Source organism: Bos grunniens, chromosome 1, assembly GCF_055505025.1.
Source record: "Bos grunniens cultivar Pamir isolate PY7600 chromosome 1, Bosgru_T2T1.0, whole genome shotgun sequence".
NCBI lineage: Eukaryota > Metazoa > Chordata > Mammalia > Artiodactyla > Bovidae > Bos > Bos grunniens.
Genome location: NC_141165.1, coordinates 56,671,923 through 56,698,446, shown reverse-complemented (window position 1 = coordinate 56,698,446; position 26,524 = coordinate 56,671,923). Strand labels below are relative to the sequence as shown.

Below are 26,524 nucleotides of genomic sequence, written 5' to 3'. Positions count from 1 at the left end.
TTCAGAACTAACACCCAAAAAAGATGTCCTTTTCATTATAGGGGACTTGAAGGCAAAAGTAGGAGGTCAAGGAACACCTGGAGTAACAGGCAAATTTGGCCTTGGAGTACAGAGTGAAGCAAAGGGCAAAGGCTAATAAGAGTTTTGCCAAGAGAACACACTGATCACAGCAAACACCCTCTTCCAACAACACAAGAGAAGACGCTACCCATGGACATCACCAGATGGCCAAAATCGAAATCAGATTAATTATATTCTTTGCAGCTAAAGATGGAGAAGCTATATACAGTCAGCATAAACAAGACCGGGAGCTGATTGTGGCTCAGATCATGAACTCCTTCTTGCCAAATTCAGACTTAAATTGAAGAAAGTGGGGAAAACCACTAGACCATTCAGGTATGACCTAAATAAAATCCCTTATGATTATACAGTGGAAGTGAGAAATAGATTTAAGGGACTAGATCTGATAGAGTGCCTAATAAACTATGGGTGGAGGTTCATGACATTGTACAGGAGACAGGGATCAATACCACCCCTAAGAAAAAGAAATGCAAAAAAGCAAAATGGCTGTCTAAGGAGGCCTTACAAATAATTGTGAAAAGAAGAGAAGCCAGAAGCAAAAGAGAAAAGGAAAGATATACCTATTTGAATGCAGAGTTCCAAAGAACAGCAAGGAGAGATAAGAAAGCCTTCCTCAGTGATCACTGCAAAGAAATAGAGAAAAACAATAGAATGGGAAAGACTAGAGATCTCTTCAAGAAAATTAGAGATACAAAGGGAACATTTCATGCAAAGATGGGCTCAATAAAGGACAGAAATGATATGGACCTGACAGAAGCAAGAGATATTAAGAAGAGGTGGCAAGAATATACAGAACTGTATAAAAAAGATCTTCACAACCCAGATAATCATGATGGTGTGATCACTCATCCTGGAATGTGAAGTCAAGTGGGCCTTAGGAAGCATCACAGCGAACAAAGCTAGTGGAGGTGATGGAATTCCAGTTGAGCTATTCCAAATTCTAAAAGATGATGCTGTGAAAGAGCTGCACTCAATATGCCAGCAAATTGGAAAACTCAGCAGTGGCCACAGGACTGGAAAAGGTCAGTTTTCATTCCAATCCCAAAGAAGGGCAGTGCCAAAGAATGCTCAAACTAATGCACAATTGCACTCATCTCACATGCTAGCAAAATAATGCTCAAAATTCTCCAAGCCACGCTTCAACAGTATGTTAACTGTGAAATTCCAGATGTCCAAGCTGGATTTAGAAAAGGCAGAAGAACCAGAGATCAAAATGCCAACATCTTCTGGATCATCAAAAAAGCAAGAGAGTTCCAGAAAAACATCTATTTCTGCTTTATTGACTACGCCAAAGCCTTTGACTGTGTGGATTACAACAAACTGTGGAAAATTCTTAAAGAGATGGGCATACCAGACCACCTGACCTGCCTCTTGAGAAACCTGTATGCAGGTCAGGAAGCAACAGTTAGAACTGGTCATGGAACAACAGACTGGTTCAAATAGGAAAAGGAGTACATAAAGGCTGTATATTGTCACCCTACTTAGCTTAGATGCAGAGTACATCATGAGAAACGCTGGGCTGGAAAGAAGCACAAGCTGGAATCAAGATTGCCGGGAGAAATATCAACAACCTCAGATATGCAGATGACACCACCCTTATGGCAGAAAGTGAAGAGGAACTAAAAAGCCTCTTGATGAAAGTGAAAGAGGAGAGTGAAAAAGTTGGCTTAAAGCTGAACATTCAGAAAACTAAGATCATGGTATCTGGTTCCATCACTTCATGAGAAATAGATGGGGAAACAGTGGAAACAGTGTCAGACTGTATTTTTTGGGGCTCCAAAATCACTGTAGATGGTGATTGCAGCCATGAAATTAAAAGACACTTGCTCCTTGGAAAGAAAGGTATGACCAACCTAGACAGCATATTAAAAAGCAGGTGTTGAGGTCCTTTAATGGACTGGAACCTGGCAGTCTGGAGTTGACGATGAGAAAGTGAAGGAAGGAGAGAGGCTAACATTTCCTGGGTTACGCAGCCGGATTTTGCGTTCCAGGAAATCAGCCAGAAATACAGAGAGAGAGAGAGAGAGAGAGAGAGAGAGAAAGACAGACAGACACGGGGACCAAATCTCTGATGGAGCAAAGATGTTTTAATCAACATGGTGTGGGCATATATACTGTCTTACAAGGTAGTTATTCTAAGCAAAGATAAAGATTAAAATTCTAGACTTACAAAACACTGGCGATCCATATTAGAGAGAGAGTTGTAAACAATCACTTTTACCCTATAGTTGATAAGAACTTATCACTGTTTTGAAAAACTAAGGAAGGAAATGCCTGGATTCCTCAGCCCCAGGAGAGGCCTGCCTCTCCTCTTAATTTCTGAATATTTAGGAATTTCTAAGGAACAGAGGATTTCTGACAGATCCCAACAGCACACAGGAAGCCTCCTGTTAAATGCTTCCTGACAATTCCCCCTATTTTGTTATATTTGTAGAAAAGGTCTTGACCAGTTGAGTTTGTTTAGTATTAACCAACCTTATAGAAAGGCAATGATAAACAACAAATATAATTACCAAGACAATCACCAAAGTTATAGTTTTAGACCCAATGCTGTGGGTAATACTTTGTCTATGGCTATAACAAAAGGAAGTGGGACACACGCCTATATAAGATATGACTGATTACAGCAAAAGAAATAGTTACTATGATCACAACTGGTCCCTGTGAAATGTCCGGTCCAAGTTTCAAGTTCTTAGGTGCTTGGTGCTTGCAGCAAGTTTCTAAATGTCCCATTGTTCAGGCCCACTCTGTTTATGGAGGACAATCCTAGGACGAGGTGGGGCTAATCCACCATCAAGCCACCCAAGAAGTCCTTTGTTGGAAAAACAGTTATTGAATAATAGGTTGATTGGAGTTTATGGTGGAGGTTTCTATATTTTTTAACACAAAAACAGAATATATAGAGTCAGAGACTATATTAATGGGGAAAGGATGTAGGCAAATAACTTGAATAAGAGCATATAATTTATTTTTTGGAGCAGAATGAAATTTAGTATAAAGACTTTATATTCTTTCAGAGACCAGAATGAAGCTTTGGAGTTTTTAGTTCCATCTATATAAAAAACTTCGGCCTGTAGAATAGGCTGTGAGCTGATAATTCGAGAACTAATAAATTTAGTATTTTTGAAGAAATTCCACAGCTTACCAGAAGTATAAGAAATGAAATTTCTCCAAAATATTCCAGAAAAGCTATTTGAAAATTGGTAGAAGTTTGTAATGTGTTCTCAAATTGAGATTTATTGATAGGTATTATAATTTTATGAGGATCAGAGCCAATTAGAGTTTTAGTCCTATTTCTTCCATTGATAATGATTAGAGCAAATGAATCAAGGTAGGGTGTAAATGACTATTTCCCTAAAACTAGTATAGATCCATTCTACTGGGTGTTCTTGATGGGCAAGAAGTCCTGTGGGAGAATGAGGAGAGGGGAATATAAAAAATTCTAGAGGTAAATCTAGTCTGATGCAAGTAAGAAATTGTTACTGTAATTTATTTTGCACCAAATAGAGTTCCTCTCGTGCCTCTTGAGAAAGTGAACAAGGGCTATTTAAATCAGGATCTCCTTTTAAAGTATTAAATAGGTTATTCAGTTGATTATTAGCAATGCCTAAAGAAGGTCTGGAGAAGGCAATGGCACACCACTCCAGTATTCTTGCCTGGAAAACCCCATGGATGGAGGAGCCTGGTGGGCTGCAGTCCATGGGGCTGCTAAGAGTCAGACACAACTGAGCAACTTCACTTTCACTTTTCACTTTCATGCATTGGAGAAGGAAATAGAAACCCACTCCAGTCTTCTTGCCTGGAGAATCCCAGGGACAGGGGAGCTCGGTGGGCTGCTGTCTATGGGGTCACACAGAATTGGACACAACTGAAGTGACTTAGCAGCAGAAGCAGTAAAGAAGGTCTAATCCAATTTATATCACCTAAGAGCTTTTGAAAATCACTTAAGGTTGATAATTTATCAGTATGGATCTGAGTTAGTTGGGGAGTAATACACTGTCTATTAACAACAAACCCCAAGTAATGGTAAGGTGTAGAGGTTTGAATTTTTTCAGGGACAATGATTAATTCAGAGTTTTTTAAGCATAGTTGAGCTATATCAAACATGTGTTGAGTTTCTAAGATAGATGGAGCTGAAAACAATATTTCATCCATATAGTGAATAACAAGAAAGTTAGGAAATTGCTTTCTCACAGGCTCAAGGGCTTTAGCTACGTAGTACTGACACACGTGTCAGACTTTATTTTTTTGGGCTCCAAAATCACTGCAGATGGTGATTGCAGCCATGAAATTAAAAGATGCTTATTCCTTGGAAGGAAAGTTATGACCAACCTAGATAGCATATTCAAAAGCAGAGACATTACTTTGCCAACAAAGGTCCGTCTAGTCAAGGCTATGGTTTTTCCTGTGGTCATGTAGGGATGTGAGTTGGACCGTGAAGAAAGCTGAGCACCAAAGAAATGATGTTTTTGAACTATGGTGTTGGAGAAGACTCTTGAGAGTTCCTTGGACTGCAAGGAGATCCAGCCAGTCCATTCTAAAGGAGATCACTCCTGGGTGTTCTTTGGAAGGAATGATGCTAAAGCTGAAACTCCAGTACTTTGGCCACCTCATGCGAAGAGTTGACTCATTGGAAAAGACTATGATACTGGGAGGGATTGGGGGCAAGAGGAGAAGGAGATGACAGAGGATGAGCTGGCTGGATGGCATCACTGACTTGATGTTCGTGAGTTTGAGTGAACTCCAGGAGTTGGTGATGGACAGGGAGGCCTGGAGTGTTACTATTCATGGGATCGCAAAGAGTTGGACACAACTGAGTGACTGGACTGAACTGAACTGAACTGACACATGGTGGGGGAATTCATCATCCCTTGTGCCAGTACAGTCCACTGGTACTGTTTATGAGGTCCAATATAATTAGGATAAGGGAGAGAGAAAGAGAATCTCTCTCGGTCTAAAGAGCATAAAGGTATATTAAAAAAGCAATCTTGTAAATCAATAATAATAATATGCCAATTTTGAGGAATAGTGGTAGGTGATGGAATTCCTGGTTGTAATGCACCCACAGGTTTCATAGATGCATTAACTTTTCTAAGGTCTGTTAGGAGACGCCATTTGTTAGATTTCTTTTTTATAACAAATACAGGAAAGTTTCAAGGAGAACTAGATTCCTCAATATGCTTTAATTCTAGTTGTGTATCTGTAAATTCCTTCAGTTCAGTTTAGTCCAGTCACTCAGTCATGTCTAACTCTTTGCAACCCCATGAATTGCAGCGCACCAGGCCTCCTTGTCCATCACAAACTCCCAGAGTTTACCCAAACTCATGTCCATTGAGTCGGTGATGCCACCCAGCCATCTCATCCTCTGTCGTCCCCTTTTCCTCCTGTCCCCAATCCCTCCCAGCATCAGAGTCTTTTCCATTGAGTCAACTCTTCGCATGAGGTGGCCAAAGTATTGAAGTTTCAGCTTTAGCATCAGTTCTTCCAATGAACACCCAGGACTGATCTATTTAGAATGGACTGGTTGGATCTCTTTGCAGTCCAAGGGACTCTCAAGAGTATTCTCCAACACCACAGTTCAAAAGCATCAATTCTTCAGTGCTCAGCTTTCTTCACGGTCTAACTCTCACATCCCTACATGACTACTGGAAAAACCATAGCCTTGACTAGACGGACCTTTGTTGGCAAAGTAATGTCTCTGCTTTTGAATATGCTATCTAGGTTGGTCATAACTTTCCTTCCAAGGAATAAGCATCTTTTAATTTCATGGATGCAATCACCATCTGCAGTGATTTTGGAGCCCCCCCAAAATAAAGTCTGACACTGTTTCCACTATTTCCCCATCTATTTGCCATGAAGTGATGGGACTAGATGCCATGATCTTCGTTTTCTGAATGTTGAGCTTTAAGACAAATTTTTCACTCTCCACTTTCACTTTCATCAAGAGGCTTTTGAGTTCCTCTTCACTTTCTGCCATAAGGGTGGTGTCATCTGCATATCTGAGGTTATTGGTATTTCTCCCGGCAATCTTGATTCCAGCTTGTGCTTTTTCCAGCCCAGCGTTTCTCATGATGCACTCTACATATAAGTTAAATAAACAGGGTGACAATATACAGCCTTGACATACTCCTGTAATTTCTCTTTCATGGGAGGGCCACTGCTCTGTCCAAATAGGCTTGCCGTTTTTCCAAGTTATTTTAATAATTGTTTGTTTGTTAAATAAGCAGTGGCCCCTGGGAAAAATGTGGAATGCATATCTGAGTTTGCCATTGCATAAGTCCCTTCCTATTAGATTAAGGGGTGCATCTATCACACATGTTTCAAGTTGGCCTTCTGGTCCCTTACATGGATAAATTTGAGTACTCTGATAAACCTCTCATACTTTGGTTTGAGAAATCCCTGCAATTTGTCAAGAAATATTTTGTACAGGCCAGGATTTTGGCCATAAATGGTTGGAAATAATAACAATATCAGATCTAGTGTCGAGGAGACCAGAAAATCTTTTACCATTAAATTTGATATTTATAGTTGGTCGGGCAAATTCAGATACTAATGATGTCCAAAAGGACTGTTTTTGATCTGTACTGCTGAATCCGCCAGTCCATACATCATTAGGGGAGTTATTAGAAATGTAAGGTAAAAGGAGTAATTAAGCAATTGTATCCCCTTTTTTGAATTGCCATAAAATCTGAGCTGACATCATAATTTGAATTTCTCCTTTATAATCTGAATCAATTACTCCAGAGTGAACAGTAATTCCTTTAGAAGTCAAACTAGATCAGTCAAGTAAAAGACTGAAGGTTTGCTGGGGAAGGGATCCAAAAAGTCCCGTAGGTATTTTAGAGGGGACTGCCTTGGGGTAAAGGAGAAAGTCATTTAGGGCTTGTATGTCAATGGCAGCACATTACTTTGCCAACAAAGGCCCATCTAATCAAGGCTACGGTTTTTCCAGTAGTCATGTATGGATGTGAGAGTTGGGCCACAAAGAAAGCTGAGTGCAAAATTGATGCTTTTGAACTATGATGCTGGAGAAGACTCTTGAGAGTCCCTTGGACTGCAAGGAGATCCAACCAGTCCATTCTGAAGGAGATCAGTCCTGGTGTTCATTAGAAGGACTGATGTTGAAGCTGAAACTCCAATACTTTGGCCATCTCATGAGAAAAGCTGACTCATTTGAAAAGCCCCTGATGCCAGGAAAGATTGAGGGCAGGGGGAGAAGGTAACGACAGAGGCTGAGATGGTTGGATGGCATCACCAACTCAATGGACATGAGTTTGGGTAGATTCTGGGAGTTTGTGATGGACAGGGAGGCCTGGTGTGCTGCAGTTCATGGGGTCGAAAAGAGTTCAACACAACTGAGCGACTGAACTTCACTGAACTGATGTCTATTATACCGATAGTTATGTCTATAACTTTCACTTTCACTTATGTCTATACCATAATTTTTATCCATTCATCCATGGAGGAGCACTTATGTTATTTTCACATCCTTCCTGTTATGAACAACACTGCAATAAATATGTGTGTTCTGGTATCTCTTTGAAGTACTAATCTCACTTTCTTAAAGTACATATAAAAATGAATGACATAATCCGAAGTTTAAAGTCAGATACAGAAAGAAAAGTAGTGCATTATCTTATTCTATGTGAAATCTAGAAAGACTGAATGCATAGAAGCAGAAAGTAAAAGGTCATTATAAGGGTCCATAGGGTATCAGAAAATGGGGAGAGGTTGGTTGAAGGGTACAAAATCATGGAGGATGAATAAACCTAGAGCTCTAACGTAGCATGGTTATAGGTAATAATACTGTACTGAATATTGGAAATTTTTCAAGATTGTAGGTTTCAGTTGCTTTCCACCCACACACAAATATTAACTATGAGATGAGATGGATAAGTCAATTAGCTTGACTGTAGTAATCATTCCACTGTGTATTTGTATATCAAATCAATATGCTGTATACCTCAAACACACATCTTTTATTAAGAATTAATAAATTTTAAATTTAAAAAACAAAGGGGATTTGTAAATTTTGAAGAAGTAAGAGAAATAACGAAATAGTCTGAGTGCTCTGGCAATAACAAGGAGGATATGTTGAAAGATCAGAGCCTAGAAACTAAGGTATCATTAAGAGGCCCTTTCAGTAGTCTGACAGTAAGGAGATAAAATCCTAATGTAGAATCATAAACGTGAAGTCAAAGTATGAAAATGGAACCGAGACGTAGATTTCATAAGCTGGATATATATAAAGACCAGAGGAAAATAATGACTAAAAGATTACTTTCTGGTTTCAAAATGAGGTGACTGGAAGAATGAGGATGCAGCCAACAGAAAGAGAAATAAGGGGAGAGGAGTGTTTATTGAGGAAAGAAATACTTTTCATTTGTGACATATTGAGTTTTAAGGGATCATTAGTTAGCTACCAAATAGAAAGCTGGGTGGTGCAACTTATAAATCAATTGGAATAAAAGGCAGATATTTAAACTCTGTAAGCAGCCATATGAAGATGAGCATTCAGATTGTGAGATTGGGTAATTCTGCATGGAGAGAAGAGACTTAGAATTATTCTAAGAGTTGAGTGTTTGAGATAACCACAATATTTAAGAGGAGGAGAGAATGTTTTCTGACTCTGGTCAGTATGTCCATCATAAAAAAATCTATATACAATAAATGCTGGAGAGGGTGTGGAGAAAAGGAAACTCTCTTGAACTCTTGGTGGGAATGTGAGTTGATACAGCCACTATGAGAACAGTATGGAGCTTCCTTAAAATAAATAAATAAATAAATAAAAACTAAGTGGGTCTGTGAGTGAGTGAGTGAATACTGCTTAGTTGTGTCCAACTCTTTGTAATACCGTGGACTGTAGCCTGCCAGGCTCCTCTGTCCATGGAATTCTCCAGGCCAGAATACTGGAGTAGGTAGCCATTCCCTTCTCCAGGGGATCTTCCCCACCCAGGGATCAAACCTAGGTCTCCTGCATTGTAAGGGGATTTTTTACTGTCTGAGCCAACAGGGAAGTCCAAGAATACTAGAATACTGGTATGGGTAGTCTATCCTTTCTCCAGTGGATTTTCCTGACTAAGAAATTGAATTGGGTTCTTTACTAGCTGAGCTACTAGGGAAACCGTCTGGGCATATACTTGGGGAAAATAATAATTTCAAAAGATACATGCACCAAAACATTCCTGGTAGCACTATTTACAAGATCCAAAACTAAAGCAATCTAAATGTCAATCAACAGAGGAATGGATAGAGAAGATGTGATACAGATATACAATGAAATATTACTCAGCTATAAAAAAGAATGTAATTGTGCCATTGGCAGACATATGGATGGACCTACAGACTGTCATACAGAGTGGAGTGAAACAGAAAGAGAAAAACAATACCGAATACTATCACTTATATGTGGAATCTAGAAAAATGACTCAGATGAACTAATCTACAAAGCAGAAATGAAGACATAGATGTAGAGGGAAAACATAGACACCAAGAGGTGGTGGGGAGGTAGGAGGAGAGAGAGGCATGGGATGAATTGGAAGATTCAGATTGACAAAATATACACTACTATACTGTCACCATGTTTATTTAACTTATATGCAGAGTACATCATGAGAAATGCTGGACTGGAAGAAACACAAGCTGGAATCAAGATTTCCGGGAGAAATATCAATAACCTGAGATATGCAGATGACACCACGTTTATGGCAGAAAGTGAAGAGGAACTATAAAGCCTCTTGATGAAAGTGAAAGTGGAGAGTGAAAAAGTTGGCTTAAAGCTCAACATTCAGAAAAGGAAGATCATGGCATCCGGTCCCACCACTTCATGGGAAATAGATGGGGAAACAGTGTCAGACTTTATTTTTCTGGGCTCCAAAATCACTACAGATGGTGACTGCAGCCGTGAAATTAAAAGATGCTTACTCCTTGGAAGCAAAGTTATGACCAACCTAGATAGTGTATTCAAAAGCAGAGACATTACTTTGCCAACAAAGGTCCGTCTAGTCAAGGCTATGGTTTTTCCAGTGGTCATGTATGGATGTGAGAGTTGGACTGTGAAGAAGGCTGAGTGCCAAAGAATTGATGCTTTTGAAGTGTGGTGTTGGAGAAGACTCTTGAGAGTCCCTTGGACTGCAAGGAGATCCAACCTGTCCATTCTGAAGGAGATCAGCCCTGGGATTTCTTTGGAAGGAATGATGCTAAAGCTGAAACTCCAGCACTTTGGCCACCTCATGCGAAGAGGAGAGACTCATTGGAAAAGACTGATGCTGGGAGGGATTGGGGGAGGAGGAGAAGGGGACGAGAGAGGATGAGATGGCTGGATGGCATCACTGACTCAATGGACGTGAGTCTGAGTGAACCCCGGGAGTTGGTGATGGACAGGGAGGCCTGTCATGCTGCGATTCATGGGGTTCAAGAAGATTCAAGATCTCAAGATTCAAGAAGACTCTTGAGAGTGCCTTGGACTGCAAGGAGATCCAACCAGTCCGTCCTAAAGGAGATCAGTCCTCGGTGTTCATTGGAAGGACTGATGCTGAAACTGAAACTCCAATACTTTGGCCGCCTGATGTGAAGAGCTGACTCACTGGAAAAGATCCTGATGCTGGGAAAGATCGAGGGCAGGAGGAGAAGGGGACGACAGAAGATGAGATGGTTGGATGGCATCACAGACTCAATGGACATGGGTTTGGGTGGACTCTGGGAGTTGGTGATGGACAGGGAGGCCTGGTGTCCTGCGATTCATGGGGTCGCAAAGAGTCAGACACGACTGAGCGACTGAACTGAACTGTATAGTACAGAGAGCTATATTCAGTGCTCTATGGTGACCTAAGGGAAGGAAATCCTAAACAGAGAGAATATAGGTACACATGTAGCTGATTCACTTTGCTGTACAGCAGAAAGTAACACAACATAAGGCAACTATACCCTAATAAATATTAATAAAATAATCATTATAAAAGGGAAAAAGGATCCAAGAGAAGGGAAGTTTGATCCAGAAGTTAAATTACCTATGAAAAAACTATTTGTAAGAACTAATGTAATGGCAGTTGGAATAGTCTGAGAAAGGCTATATTTTTATAGCCAAAAACAATCTTAAAAGTGAAAGAAAAAAATTAAGTTATACAAGAAATGTCATTTTATAAAAAACAAATGTTGACATTTTATTTAGACATGGTTTTCCTCACCTACGTACCTCAAGTCCTGACACACACAGTACATCTCAAAAGAATGTGGGTTGTTTGTGAAACTGAGCTTAAATAGTCAATGTTTGACAAAGAGAATCTTATCCAATAAACTGTGACTTTTGCTTGATAGTGTGTTAATTAATTTGAATATTTGAAATTATATTTAATATCTTTTCAGAAAATTTACAAGGTTAAGATATGGTTTTCTGGCCTGAAATGTGAGTAATCATTATTGTTCTGTTTTTGTAAATTATTTATATATCATATATAGGAAGAAAAGTTTTCTGTTCTCCCATGCTACTTCATACAGGTTTCTGTTAATTCCTTTTTTTTTTTTTAATTTGTTTTTAGATTTTTTTTTTCTCTTGGTGCTTTTATTTTACTTTATTTTATTGGTCTTATTAATATTATTTGTGATAATTTTATTCACTGATAAGATTTCAGGGAAAACTTTAGTTCATTTAAAATATTCTGCTATGTGCATTTGCAAAATTAAAAAAATCCAGAAACTGAACCAATATTTGTTATTTTTGAAAATTCAATATCTAATGGTTTTTGTTATTTACTTTGTGGCGAACACTAAGTGCTTTATGTGAACCAATGTTTCATGTACAATACAACGTTATGAGGTAAGTAGTTTTATTTCATCCAGAGAAGGCAATGGCACCCCACTCCAGTACTCTTGCCTGGCAAATCCCATGGATGGACGAACCTGGTAGGCTGCAGTCCATGGGGTCGCTAGCAGTCAAACACGACTGAGTGGCTTCACTTTTCACTTTCATGCACTGGAGAAGGAAATGGCAATCCACTCCAGTATTCTTGCCTGGAGAATCCCAGGGATGGGGGAGCCTGGTGGGCTGCCGTCTCTGGGGTTGCACAGAGTTGGACACGACTGAAGTGACTTTGCAACAGCAGCAGCTTTATTTCATCAATTTAAAAAACAATTTTTTTGAAATACAGTTGCTTTACAATGTTGTGTTGGTTTCTACTGTGTAGCAGAGTCAATAAGTTATACATATAATTATATACCTTCTTTTATACATTCCCTTCCTATTTAGGTAACCACAGAGAATTGAGTAGAGTACACTGAAGTTTTGAGCCTGAGAAAAATGAGTCATGGTACAGTTAAATAACCTATCTAAAGTATGCCTGTATGACATTTTAGTTGCTTTCTTAAGAACACTGACATTTAAAGACAATTGTTTGTTATTATTGAACCAAGGCCATTGGAAAACCTAGAATGTTGGGCTAATTCATGGTTTTATTATCCTCTTAATCTCCACTTTGTGAAATTTGATATCATTTTAAGATTGTCTAGCTAGACTACTTATTCATGGCTTATTTCTGATTATGTTCTAGGCACTGAAATGACTTATTAGATAGCTGATATAAAATGATATAAAGTGACTGGATTTTGATTTTCTACTAGCTAACACCAAAAAAAAAAAAAAAGATATCCTTTTCATCATCATAGTGGACTGGAATGTAAAAGTAGGAAGTCAAGAAATACCTTGAGTAACAGGCAAGTTTGGCCTTGGAGTACAAAATGAAGCAGGAAAAAGGCTAACAGAGAGAGTTTTGCCATAGATAGCAAACACCCTCTTCCAAAAATATAAGAGATGGCGCTACACATGGACATCACCAGATGGTCAATACCAAAATCAGATTGATTACATTCTTAACAGCCAAAGATGGAGAACTTCTATCCAGTAAGCAAAAACAAGACTGGGAGCTGATTGTGGCTCAGGCCATGAATTACTTATTGCAAAATTCAGGCTCAAATTGAAGAAAATAGGGAAAACTACTAGGACATTCAGGTATGACCTGTATCAAATCCCTTATGATTATACAGTAGAGGTGACAAATAGATTCAAGGGATCAGATCTGATAGACAAGAGTGCCTGAAAAACTACTGATGTAGGTTCTTAATGTTGTACGGGAGGCAGTGATCAAAAGCATTGCCAAGAAGAAACGCAAAATGGTTGTTTGAGAAGGCCTTACAAATAGGTGAGAAAAGAAGAGAAAGGCAAAGGAGAAAAGGAAAGATACACCCATCTGAATGTAGAGTTCCAAAGAATAGCAAGGAGAGCTAAGAAAGACTTCCTAAGTGATCAGTGCAAAGAAACAGAGAGAAACAATAAAATGGGAAAGACTAGAGATCTCTTCAAGAAAATCAGAGGTACCAAGGGAACATTTCATGTAAAGATGGGCACAATAAAGGACAGAAATGATATGGACCTAACAGGAGCAGAAGATATTTAAAAAAGGTGGCAATAACACACAGAAGAACCGTACAAAAAGGTTTTAATGACCTGAATAACCATGATGGTGTGATTACTCACCTAGGGCCAGACATCCTGGACTGTGAAGTCAAAAGGGCCTTAGGAAGCATTACTACAAACAAAACTAGTGGAGGTGATGGAATTCTAGTTGAGCTATTTCAAATCCTAAAAAAGCGATGCAGCTAAACTGCTTTACCCAATATGCCAGCAAATTTGGAAAACTCAGCAGTAGCCACAAAATTGGAAAAAGTCAGTTTTCATCCCAATCCCAAAGAAAGGGAATGCCAAAGAATGTTCAAACTACCACAAAATCACACTCATTTTACATGCTAGTAAGGTGATGTTCAAAATCCTTCAAGCTAGGCTTCAACAGTATGTTTACCAGGAACTTCCAGATGGACAAGCTGGATTTAGAAAAGGCAGAGGAACCAGAGATCATATTGCCAACATCCACTGGATCATGGAAAAAGCAAGAGAGTTCCAGAAAAACATCTACTTGTGCTTCATTGACTATGCTGAAGCCTTTGAATGTGTGGATCACAACAAATTGGAAAATTTGTAAAGAGATGAGAATACAAGACCACCTTACCCTTCTCCTGAGAAACCTGTATGCAGGTCAAGAAGTAACAAAACCAGACATAGAACAACAGACTGGTTCAAAATTGGGAAAGGAGTAGGTCAAGGCTGTATATTGTCATCCTGCTTATGTAACTTACATGCAGTGTACATCATGTGATATGCTGGGTTGGATAAAGCTCCAGCTGGAATCAAGGCTACCAGGAGAAATATCAGTAACCTCAGATATGCATATGACACCACCCAATGTCAGAAAGTGAAGAGGAACTAAAGAGCCTATTGATGCAGGTGAAAGAGGAGAATGAAAAAGCTGGATTAAAGCTCAACATTCAGAAAACTAAGATCATGGCATCTGGTCCCATCACTTCTTGGTGAATAGATGGGGAAGCTTGGAAACAGTAATAGGCTTTATTTACTTGGGTTCCAAAATTTCTGTGGATGGCAGCTGTAGCCATGAAATTAAAAGGCACTTGCTCCTTGGAAGAAAGTATGATAAACCTAGACAGCATATTAAAAAAGCAGAGACATCACTTTGTCAACAAAGGTCCATACAGTGAAAGCTATGGTTTTTCCAGTAGTCATATACAGATGTGAGAAGTGGGCCTTAAAGAAAGCTGAGCATTGTAAGATTGATGCTTTCAAAATGTTATATTGGAGAAAACTCTTGAGAGTCCTTGGACTGCAAGGAGATCCAACCAGTCCATCCTAAAGGAAATCAGTCCTGAATATTCATTGAAAGGACTGCTGTTGAAGCTGAAATTCCAATATTTTGGCCACCTGATGCAAAGAACTGACTCATTTGAAAAGCCCCTGATGCTGGCAAAGATCGAGGGCAGGAGGAGAAGGGGATAACAGAGGATGAGATGGTTGGATGACATCACCGACTCAATGGACATGAGTCTGAGTATACCCCGGGAGTTGGTGATGGACAGGGAGGACTGGCGTGTTGCAGTCCATGGGGTTGTAACGAGTCAGACACGATTTAGCGACTGAACTGATAGTTGATTCACTTTGCTCTACAGCAGAAACTAACATAACTTTGTAAAGCAAGTATACTCCAAGAAAAATTAATTTAAAATATATTCCATATTAAATTAGAGCATACTGTTTTATAAAATGCAAATGCTTGGTTACATTTCAATTAAACAGATTTAATTGTTATTAATTGTAACTTTTGTCTAAACCAAGTCCAAAGAAGAATTCACTATGAAGTATCTTCCAGCAGTTACAGCCCTGAGGGGGATATCTGATATGTTCTCTGAGTTTTAAAGATAGGTTATTCTAGGATTTGGCAATAAAGGATTTTCACAAGGATTTCCCCCATCTGCTATGTCTGTTAGAGGAGGTTTTGTCTAAATCTAGTAATTAAATCTATATTTGAATATAAGAACCCTGGGATTCTAGACTTTTGATTAGTTGATATTGGACAAACTCAAAATATTGTGGCTTTGGGTATTTCAGAGTATTATTTTAAATTAGTTGTTTTGCCACTTATTATGGGTCATAAAAAAATTTAGTTTGTGAGAGTCATTATTATTATTTCTAATAAAGACATTAAAAGAGAAATAATAGAGTACAGCATAGGTTGTACACATTTCAGTTATGTGTGTCTGTGTATGGATTGTCATGATGTAGAAACTTTGTTTTTAATATGTGCTAAAGTTAAGAAGTTCAAAAGTCACTATTCTAAACATATAGAAAAAATGATTAATATCAGATCTGGTTCTGAATCTATAACCAAAATCCCCTATTTAATTAAAGTTTTTAAGTAATTTCTAAGCCTTTGTAGCATAACTACTTTTAAGCCTAAATCTACAAGTACTTAGTGAAAAAAACCTTTTAACAGTGGCCATAATATTCAGGAATAAGCACTTATCATCAGCTATTTTCTCATTGTGAGAACCATTCATATACCAACCATATCACTTAGAAATAAGTGTGACTTGTGATGATTGTTATAGACAGAATTCCCCTTGGAATTCCAGCACTACTAACATGACATGCTCACCTTAATGCATGACTACAGATAAACTGTGGGGTCATTTAATTTTCAAGATATCACCTAAAGGAACAGAATACCTGGCGACTGTCTCCCAGAAGAGTTCCTGCTTTTGTTGTTAAAAGTAGGACACAATTTCAAGAGGAATATATGTCCTTGAATTTTTGGATCAATGTTTGGATCAATGCTCTTATGTTTGCTTGCCTATTTTCTTATATATTTTAAAATGATATTAACATTAGATAATAGTGTACATTAGTGTAAATTTTCTGATAGTTTAAAAGATGTTTTATCTTTTTAAAAATTGCACCACTGGTAAATAAATATATTTGGTATTTTTAGTTATTCTTCCCTTCAGGGTAAGCAAGTCTTTAAAAGATACCCCTTGAACACACATTTATCTATGGGACTGCTATTGTTAAAAAATAAACAAGGAAATAAACAAAAAATTTAAGACAACACAGATGCTTTGGAAAAATTCTGACTGAGATAAGAACTGAAAGATGTAAAAGAATGTATTTAATTTTAGGTAGAAACTAATAATTGCCTCTGATTAAAAAGAATAATTCATGTTTTAAAAATGAAAGATAATATACTAGAATGAAATAAAAGCATATCTGATAATGCCTAAAATAGATATTAAGGGGAAAGCAAGAGTTATTTCATAGAACTTGATAAATAAATTTTACAAATACCCAAAATATAGAATTAACACTATTAAAAAAAAAAGGCATAGTATAAGCTTTAGGACTAAGAAGAATTACTGATAATACAGAGCCAGAAAAGGAAGAGACTACCATGCGGGAGACCGGGATTCAATCCCTGGAGAAGGAAATGGTAACCCACTCCAGTATTCTTGCCTGGAAAATACCATGGACAGAGGAGCCTGGTAGACTACAATCCATGGGGTAGCAAAGAGTCAGACATGACGGAGCGACTTCACGTTCACTTTCACCATGAAGAAGAGAACAAATGAAATAAGAGAAGTGAGCTGTGCTAAAAGAGAGTGTATATGCAATTTCAATGTGCTTAGTCTAATAGAATTTACTAAGTAAAACAAATAGATGACCTACAACATAACCAAAAAAATGTAAACTACTTCTAGGTCTCTATTTTCCTTAACATTAGATTCAGAAGACAGAGGAAGATAAAATAGTGAACCTCCAGATTTTTTCCAAACCAGGAACTTTAGAAACACTTATTATGGCAAATAAATAAAATATTGACTAAGACAAATAGGAAAGTATGTCATCCCTTCATAAGAGGATATATAAGTTTAAATTAAAGAAGCCTATCAAAGTAAAATTACAAGCAGGAAAACATCAAATGTATGAAGTATGTTGCTTCACCTCTTTGGAGCAGGACTATGGGAAGGAAGGAACAAAAAAGGGCAGAGAATCCTTATTTGAACTAGGATCCTCTAAACCTGTCTTGGTGTCTTTTAGGCTATTGGCTGTTTAAAGCTAGCTTTTCTTTCATGGTATTCTCAGGGACTTTTTTGAGATAGAAATCCCTATTACCAGGTACTTCCCACCAACAGTAGTTTTCACCCAAGAGAGGGAGTTTTGCTTCATGTGGCTGCAAATATTTCTTATCTCAGTTCCAAGACTTCCCTTGGTTGACAAGTCTCTTTCTGTTGCCCTCTCTTCTCACCTCCAGGTGGCAGCAGTATGCAAAACCTAACAACCCATTTATTATTTTTTGACTCAGTTGATTTGCAGTATTATTTGTTTCACGTGTACAACATGGTGATTCACCAATTTTAAAGGTTATGCTCCATTTACAGTTGTTATAAAATGTTTGCTATTTCCCTGTGCCGTTCAATATATGCTTGTAGCTTATTTATTTATACACAGTAGTTCGCACCTCTTAATTCCCTAAACCTGTTGGCTTCTCCTCTTTTCCTTTCCCCACTGGTACTTACTAGTTTGTTCTCTTCATCTGTAATTCTGTTTCTTTTCATTTATATTCACCAGCTTGCATTTGTTAGATTCCACATGTAAGTACCATAATACAGTATTTATCTTTCTGTCTGACTTATTTCATTAAGCATCATACTCTCCGACTCCATCCTTGCTTTTGGAAATGGCAAAATTTCGTTATTTTTTTTATCACTAATTCTCAACAAATGAATATTTTTTACAACCTTTTTTATCATCACGTTTGCATCTTCAGGACTCCTAGAACAAGCTCACTCCAACTATTTTGATGACCAGCATACTGCATATGACACTTGGTTTTTGAATTTCACATCTACTTTATGTCCATGCCACACAGAAACTTCAATTTTAAAATATCATTGCAAGGAAAACTAAACTGAATGAGAAAAATGTAAGTAGAAAATGAAGGAACTTCAAAATAAGTTAAATAAGGAAAACTTGACCTTGTGGCTCTTTACTATCAAAAATATAAACTTGAGGAAATGATATTTGTCTTCAAATACTTGAGGAAATACAATTAGATATGTTAAAATACTGATAATGAATGTAACTATTTCCAGGATATAAAACCTTACGGGAGAGACGTTTTGCTCAATGAAATTGAGAACCTTCTAAGAAATGGATGAATAAAAACTGAATGAATCAACAATTAATGAGTGAGATTTCTCTGGCAGTCTGGTGCTTGAGACTTTGCTTTCAAATGCAGGGTGTGCCGGTGCAATCCTTTGTTGAGAACCTAAGATCCCACATGCCTCATGACCAATAAAACAACATAGAAAACAGAAACAAACTGTAACAAATTCAATAAAGACCTTAAAAGTGATTCGCATTAAAAAAAAATTAAAAAAAAAAAACGAGTGAATACAGGAAAACAAATCAGTCACCTTCATAAGCATTAACATAAAACAAACACTGATTTCTGACATTGCCTAAACATTTCCCTGTATCGTTCTTTCCTGTCATAGATTTTAAATAGTCTTAACATTATAAGTGCATACACATTACGTACACAAACCTACAGATGCCCTTTCTTAGATATTACATCATTCGCTATTCAAAAAATCTAAGATCCTTTCATCCTTCTCAATTATTATTATTTTTTTTTCTTTTACTGTGTTCAGAGCCTTAGAATTTTGTTTGGCAATTATGCAAACATACCTTAACAAAATGAATTTCCCATTTTATAAAATGTTCTTTAGGTACTGGAGTCAAGAATTACTCCGAAGTCCTTGATTTTTGTGTTTTACTGCCTTTGGTTTTCAAAGAAAGCCCATTCTAGAAAGCTGAAAAATGACATCCTTATTTCACATTGACTAGGGTCATTCTCAGAGAAGGCAATGGCACCCCACTCTAGTACTCTTGCCTGGAAGATCCCATGGATGGAGGAGCCTGGTGGGCTGCAGTCCATGGGGTCACTAGCAGTTAGACACGACTGAGCAACTTCACTTTCACTTTTGACTTTTCACTTTCATGCATTGGAGAAGGAAATGGCAACCCACTCCAGTGTTCTTGCCTGGAGAATCCCAGGGACGGGGGAGCCTGGTGGGCTGCTGTCTCTCGGGGTCACACAGAGTTGGACACGACTGAAGCTACTTAGCAGCAGCAGCAGCAGGGTCATTCTAGTCAGTGTTCTTTTGTTTTGTTTTGTTTTTTTCCTACTCCCTGAAACTAAGTTAATGATTAAAGCAGAGAACTATTATTTTATGTTTAAATGTTTTTAAAAATTCACAAGATTAAATGGAAGAAATCTTTATTCTTCTCTGTTATCGTTTCAGTGTGTGACTATCACTAAAACAATAACCGTACAGTCCAATAGGTCCTGGAATGTTGGATAGGTGGATGGAAAATTCCCCTGGGTTCTTTATTAGTTTCTCCCATTCTTGAAGTGGTAATCAATAAAAAGTTTTCTCATAAAATAAACTGAATATTTCACCAGTAAAAAGTTATTATCTTCTTTATTCCCATGGCTGACCCTAATAACTCACAAACTCCATAGGCATTTTGTGATGTCTGTTGAGTTATGAGACTTTCATACTCATGAAAGAAATATAATAATCACCCTTCAATGCAGAGATATTCTACACCTCTCATATTAAATCAGTAAAAGGCATATGGTTCCTTTTGACTGCAAAAAGACTGAATAAACATGTTAAGTATCCATCTAAATTCAGAGGTATCACACCTGAGGATCACTGTTTTGAAAGGGATATTATGTTATATCTGTACTGCTAATATTTTTTAAAGTCAGGACATTTTATTATACTTTAGTTAGAAAAATATGATTCTGTATAGCCTATTAAATTTTAGAAGGGCTCCTTGACTTACTTTTTAATTGATTATTTAAGCATATCACATTCACTTTGAAAAATACAATTATATTATTTTAGTCTGTCATCAGTATATTTTTATAGCAGGAGATTTCAAAATTATGTTAATTTGTAATTTGTATGTATCATCTGCAGAGCACTATGGTATACAAAACCATGGGGATGCCAACAAAATTGGTTCCCTTACAAAAACAAGGTAACTGCATAGACTGCATTAACAGAAATTAGTAGATCAATTGAACTCTCCTGAGAAATATAAATAATGCATCTTTCTATACTTACTGAATAAACAAGTCTAAAAAAGAAGGATAAGATAGGGAGACAACATTTTATATTTAGAGGTAGCAGTCCTTTAAAAATAACAGTATTGTTTTCATTTCATTTTTTAATTTATTTTAATTGGAGGCTAATTACTTTTCATTTCATTTATGAAGAAACTCTGGCTAGAGAAACTGAATAGTTTATCAGGAATACAAAATGATGTTTGGCCAACTGAAAAACTGGAACTACTATTTACTTAATTTTATTTTTCAGTTAACAAATAGAAAATTTGAATGTTTTTGATGTACAACTTTAGCACATGTATAGATCTGTGTAATCATCACTATTATCAGGGCATAGAATGCCACTGACCCCAAAACTCTCTTGTGCTGTTCGTTTAAAATCACTACCTCTAACCTATAGCAAACACTGAATATTTTTTTGTCACTGTAGTTTTGGCTTCTCCAGTATGTCATATAAATGGATCATATAATATGTCATCTTTTGAAACTGACTTCTCTCAATCAGCATAATGCCTTTGAATTCATCGATGTTGCTATAAATGAAGTGAAAGTTGCTCAGTCGTGTCTGTCTCTTTGCGACCCCATGGGCTGACTATACATTCCATGGAATTCTCCAGGCCAGAATACTAGAATACTGCAGTGGGTAGCTGTACGTTCTCCAGGGGATTTCCCAACCCAAGGATTGAACCCAAGTCTCCCACATTGCAGGCAGATTCTTTACCAGCTGAGTCACTAGGAAATACCAACTCTTTTTTTTTTTTCCTAGTGCCAAGTCAAGGGAAAGATCATGCAACTCTCTATAAAGAACTTGGCTTTTTTCCTGACTGTCAAGTTATTTTATCAGAGGTTTGATATAACCTGAAATATGTATCTACATTTTTTTTTTTTTTCAGGTTCACACTAGCGCTTTAGTAGAGTATAGGGAAGAGTGGGAAGAAAAAAAAAAAAAAAGACAAGGCTAGAGCTGTAATCCAGAAGTGAGAAATGGTGACATATTCTGAGGTACTCATGGTGGATGTGAAAAGAAAGGAACACATACAATATAAATTTGGAAGTTGGGATTGGTAGAATTTGAGGTATGAGGGAAAACAAAATCAGGCAATATTTTTTGCTGTCTTACTTCCTGTGGGTTTTGAGTTTTCTCCAGGTTTAGACACCTCTGTACCACTTTATTCCATCCATACGATCTCACTAGCCCTAGTTTTCCACTGAGTGAGCAGAATATCTGTATAATTGGATTCAGTTACACAGCTCAAATAGGACACCATACTCAAGGTGTAGAAAAATGCTGTTAAATGTCTTACTTATGTCTTTGACAATGAAGAACATAAAATCCACTCAAAGAGATATTGAAAAATTTTCAGAATGTAAAGTGCACACTTAAAATAAGTGACATACCAGACTATTGAATAATTATTTGTTCAATTGTATTTTTGTTTTTAATTTTCATTTGCACTCTCTAACTTAACATTTTATAGAATTAATGGATTGAAGACTTGGCTGTAAATTAAAAGCAGCACACAATAATCTTATTGATCTAAATTGCACTGCATATATGTAAGTAAATGTTTATATGTAATGTATGTATGTATGTAACCAGTATTTCACAGTTTCTTCTTCCTCTGAACCTGTAAGTTACATTAATTTTTTATAAGCTTTATGTGATTCATTTTAATTCTCTTCAAAGGGGATCTGCAGTTTACATATAAATAAAATAACACATTGAGTGTATGATTACTATTTCTAAAGGTTACTTATGCACACTTAGCATATATTCTAAGAATTCATAACTTAAAGAATGTATTACAGTATACCTTACACTTAGAGAACATGATTTTCCTAGGATTAGCTCCAGTTATTAAAATAACTTGAAATCAACTTTGGATACAATTTTTGCTAAGACGTTATACATAAATTACTAAAAGATTAATAAAGTAATTAAAAGTTACATCAAATATTCTTACTTATGTCTAATACACATGCCCGTAACTTTGCAAGAATATACATCCATATATAACCATAAGCAATAGAAAATACAAATTTCAATAAATAGAAAAAAAAAGAATGACTGAAGTAAAGCAGCAGAAGGAGATGCTTCTTGAGTGGGGAGTATTTTGTTTTCATGTTTACTTGATCCGCTCTGTTTGCCTAGATCCCACTGGAGTAATTTATTCATCAGGATTAAACATTCATGAGTCCCTTAAAAGCAGGTGTTTAGTTTTCCCAGTTCTGAATGTGGGAGTTCCAAAAAGGCTTCACAGAAAAAGTGAAGCTCTCATAGGGGAGTGTTTCTTTTTGAAATGTTTAATTAGTTTTCAAGACTTTCAGCACATTTCAATAAAGTTGAGCTATTGGCCAGAACACCTGCTTGCTTTTGAGGACCACTTTCAATTGAATTTCAGGCTTGTTCAGGTTTAGGTAAAATTAAAACTATATCAGCAACATTTAAAAATAAGATGTTATTTCCATTAGCTTTTTAGTAAATATTGTTGCAGCATCCATATAGAGATATTCACCTGATAATAATAGGGATGTCATAAGAATATCTGTGGGGTTTCATAAAAATTTTTAATTAATTAAAAGAACTATTAGCTGCAATCATTTTCAAATGTAATAAGCACAAGAATATCTTAGTATTTAGGGTTTTTTACATTATTATTTATAATGTAATTATAAATTACAAATCAATTTATAAAATTATAAATCAATTTAATATATTATTTCCTTTTAAATCTTACTTAGAATCTATTTTAAATATTATTTCCTTTTAAATCATATCAAGTAATATACAATGAATTAAAATACTGTAGTGCTATTGAAACAAAAACTTTATTCAATCTAAATCAGTACTTTTAAACCTAGAAAGCTGTTTTGGGGAAAGGGGCTTTCCTTGTGGCTCAGTCAGCAAAGAATTTGGCTGCAATATGGTAGACCTGGGTTTGATCCCTGGGTTGTCAAGATATGCTGGAGACGGGAACAGCTACCCACTCCAGTATTCTTGCCTGGAGAACTCCATGGACATGGGAGTCTGGTGAGCTACAGTCCATGGGGTCGCAAAGAGTCAGACACGACTGAGTGAACAACCACAGCATAAAATGTGTATGCATGTATGTGTGAGCATAACATTGCCAAAAAAATATATGTGTGTGTGTGTATTGCATTATTTGTAAATATATTTACATTTTTTGTAAATAAGCACTCACATACATATATGTATGCTGCTGCTGCTGCTAAGTCGCTTCAGTCGTGTCCGACTCTGTGCGACCCCATAGAGGGCAGCCCACCAGGCTCCCCCGTCCCTGGGATTCTCCAGGCAAGAACACTGGAGTGGGTTGCCATTTCCTTCTCCAATGCAGGAAAGTGAAAAGTGAAAGTGAAGTCGCTCAGTCATGTCCGACTCCTTGAGACCCCATGGACTGCAGCCCACAAGGCTCCTCCGTCCACGGAATTTTCCAGGCAAGAGTACAGGAGTGGGGTGCCATTGCCTTCTCCAACATATATGTATAAACATGTATATATAGAATACATTGTTTTAAAACATATATTATTGCCATAAATGAAATTGAGTTTAACTGAGATCATTTTTAAATGAATGTGCTTAGTTTTCCCTATCGTTTTGTTTTCATTTATTTCATATAACAGAGCTAAAACTTGACATACTGTACTCAGTCATGTCTGATTCTTTGTGACCCCATGGACTGTAGCCCACCAGGCTCCTCTGTCCATGGGATTTTCCATGCAGTGCATTGCCATTTTCTCCTCCAGGGGATCTTCCCAACCTAGGGATGGAACTCATGCCTTCTTCATCTCCTGCATCAACCTTAGTAAGTACATTGCTGGAGGAAATGTGCTAAAGAAACAAAAAAGAATGAACATGTGCCCACATCCCTTCTTTCCCTCTTCATACATGAGGGTCATTGGCCTATGCTTAAGCCATCCCCTCAACACCTTTGGGTAGTCTTTTATCATTGACTTATTTTAGATATAATTTTATAAATACTATTTTATTATAAATAAAAGTAAATTAAGAACTTGGTGTGGAAAAATTTATGACCCAAAACTCCCTAACAGCTACCACTATTCCAGGTGGTTTCTTTAACAATGAAAGTCTAGAGCACAATTTAAGGCTTAAAATAAGTAATAAAACTTACTTTTTTATAATCATGTGCATTTTTTAAGAGCACTGAAATAAAAATTGATACTTTGAGTTGAAATTCTAAAGTCTTAAAATATGATTATTGGGTAATTTAACTTATGCATCCATGGACTTCATATTTCTTCCCTGTAAAATCAAAGGATTTTTAGTAGATAATTTCTAATCAAATACTGATACCAAGCTATGAAAATTAGAGCACAAAACAGAAGAAAAAATCATAGCATTCTCCCAACCCTAGGGAATTAGCTAAATGAGGCAATATGATTGATAATCTGGTGCCCTATGCAAACTTTAGAACTCATGTTATATATAGCATATACTGGGGGATGACACTCTTGATATTGTGCCATTAACAATTCCATATTGCAGCAATCCCACTGCTGGGCATACACACTGAGGAAACCAGAATTGAAAGAGACACGTGTACCCCAATGTTTATCGCAGCACTGTTTATAATAGCCAGGACATGGAAGCAACCTAGATGTCCATCAGCAGATGAATGGATAAGAAAGCTATGGTACATATACACAATGGAGTATTACTCAGCCATTAAAAAGAATACTGTTGAATCAGTTCTAATGAGGTGGATGAAACTGGAGCCTATTATACAGAGTGAAGTAAGCCAGAAAGAAAAATACCAATACAGTGTACTAACGCATATATATATATGGAATTTAGAAAGATGGTAACAATAACCCTGTATATGAGACAGCAAAAGAGACACAGATGTATAGAACAGTCTTTTGGCCTCTGTGGGAGAGGGAGAGGGTGGGATGATTTGGGAGAATGGCATTGAAACATGTATAATATCATATATGAAATGAGTCGCCAGTCCAAGTTCGATGCACGATACTGGATGCTTGGGGCTGGTGCACTGGGATGACCCAGAGGGATGGTATGGGGAGGGAGGAAGAAGGAGGGTTCAGGATGGGGAACACATGTATACCTGTGGCGGATTCATTTTGATATATGGCAAAACCAATACAATATTGTAAAGTTAAAAACTAAAATAAAATAACAATAAACAAACAAAAGGCAAGATCAAAAAAAAAAAAAAACTATGAACCTTTAGAAAATAAAAATATACCTAAGAAAAACGCCTGAGAAAAAAGTACAAAAATTATTATATTTATTTTAGAATTATGTATACTTTTTTCTATACTTCTATACATCGGTTTTGTTTTGTAGAATGATTATAATTTCTTTCATCATTAGGAAAACTACATACCTTTGAAAATGATGGATTAATATGCTGGCTGCAGTCCATGGGGCTGCTAAGACTTGGACACAACTGAGCAACTTTACTTTCACTTTTCACTTTCATGCATTGGAGAAGGAAATGGCAACCCACTCCAGTGTTCTTGCCTGGAGAATCCCAGGGACGGGGGAGCCTGGTGGGCTGCCGTCTATGGGGTCACACAGAGTGGGACACGACTGAAGTGACTTAGCAGCAGCAGCAGCACATAGTAATGACGATGCAATATTGTCTTGATCTCTTGCTTTGTTGTTTTTAGTAGCATGAACTGTGAGGATCCTGACAAAGACAATAAAAAAGAAAGCAAAGTAATAATTTATTATTAGCTAGGATTTGACTCACCTCTATGGTAGAATTCTATCATGCTTAGCTGGAATATGCACATTGCACCTTTCTCCTATACTGGGAAGTCCAAATCTGGAAATATGTCTTTTAAGT

General features: G+C 37.1%; 1 long non-coding RNA gene across 4 annotated transcripts in view; it reads right to left on the bottom strand.

The window, feature by feature from the left end:
• LOC147379474 (uncharacterized) overlaps positions 1 to 26,524 on the bottom strand; it is a 72,442-nt gene that overhangs the window by 40,869 nt on the left and 5,049 nt on the right. For 3 of the 4 annotated variants that reach the window (XR_015133205.1, XR_015133207.1, XR_015133203.1), the window contains one exon: positions 26,060 to 26,365. This is a non-coding gene — a long non-coding RNA (uncharacterized LOC147379474). Of the gene's footprint in view, positions 1 to 24,120; positions 24,526 to 26,059; positions 26,366 to 26,524 lie in introns of those variants that run through there. The other variant, XR_015133204.1, reaches the window with a different exon arrangement.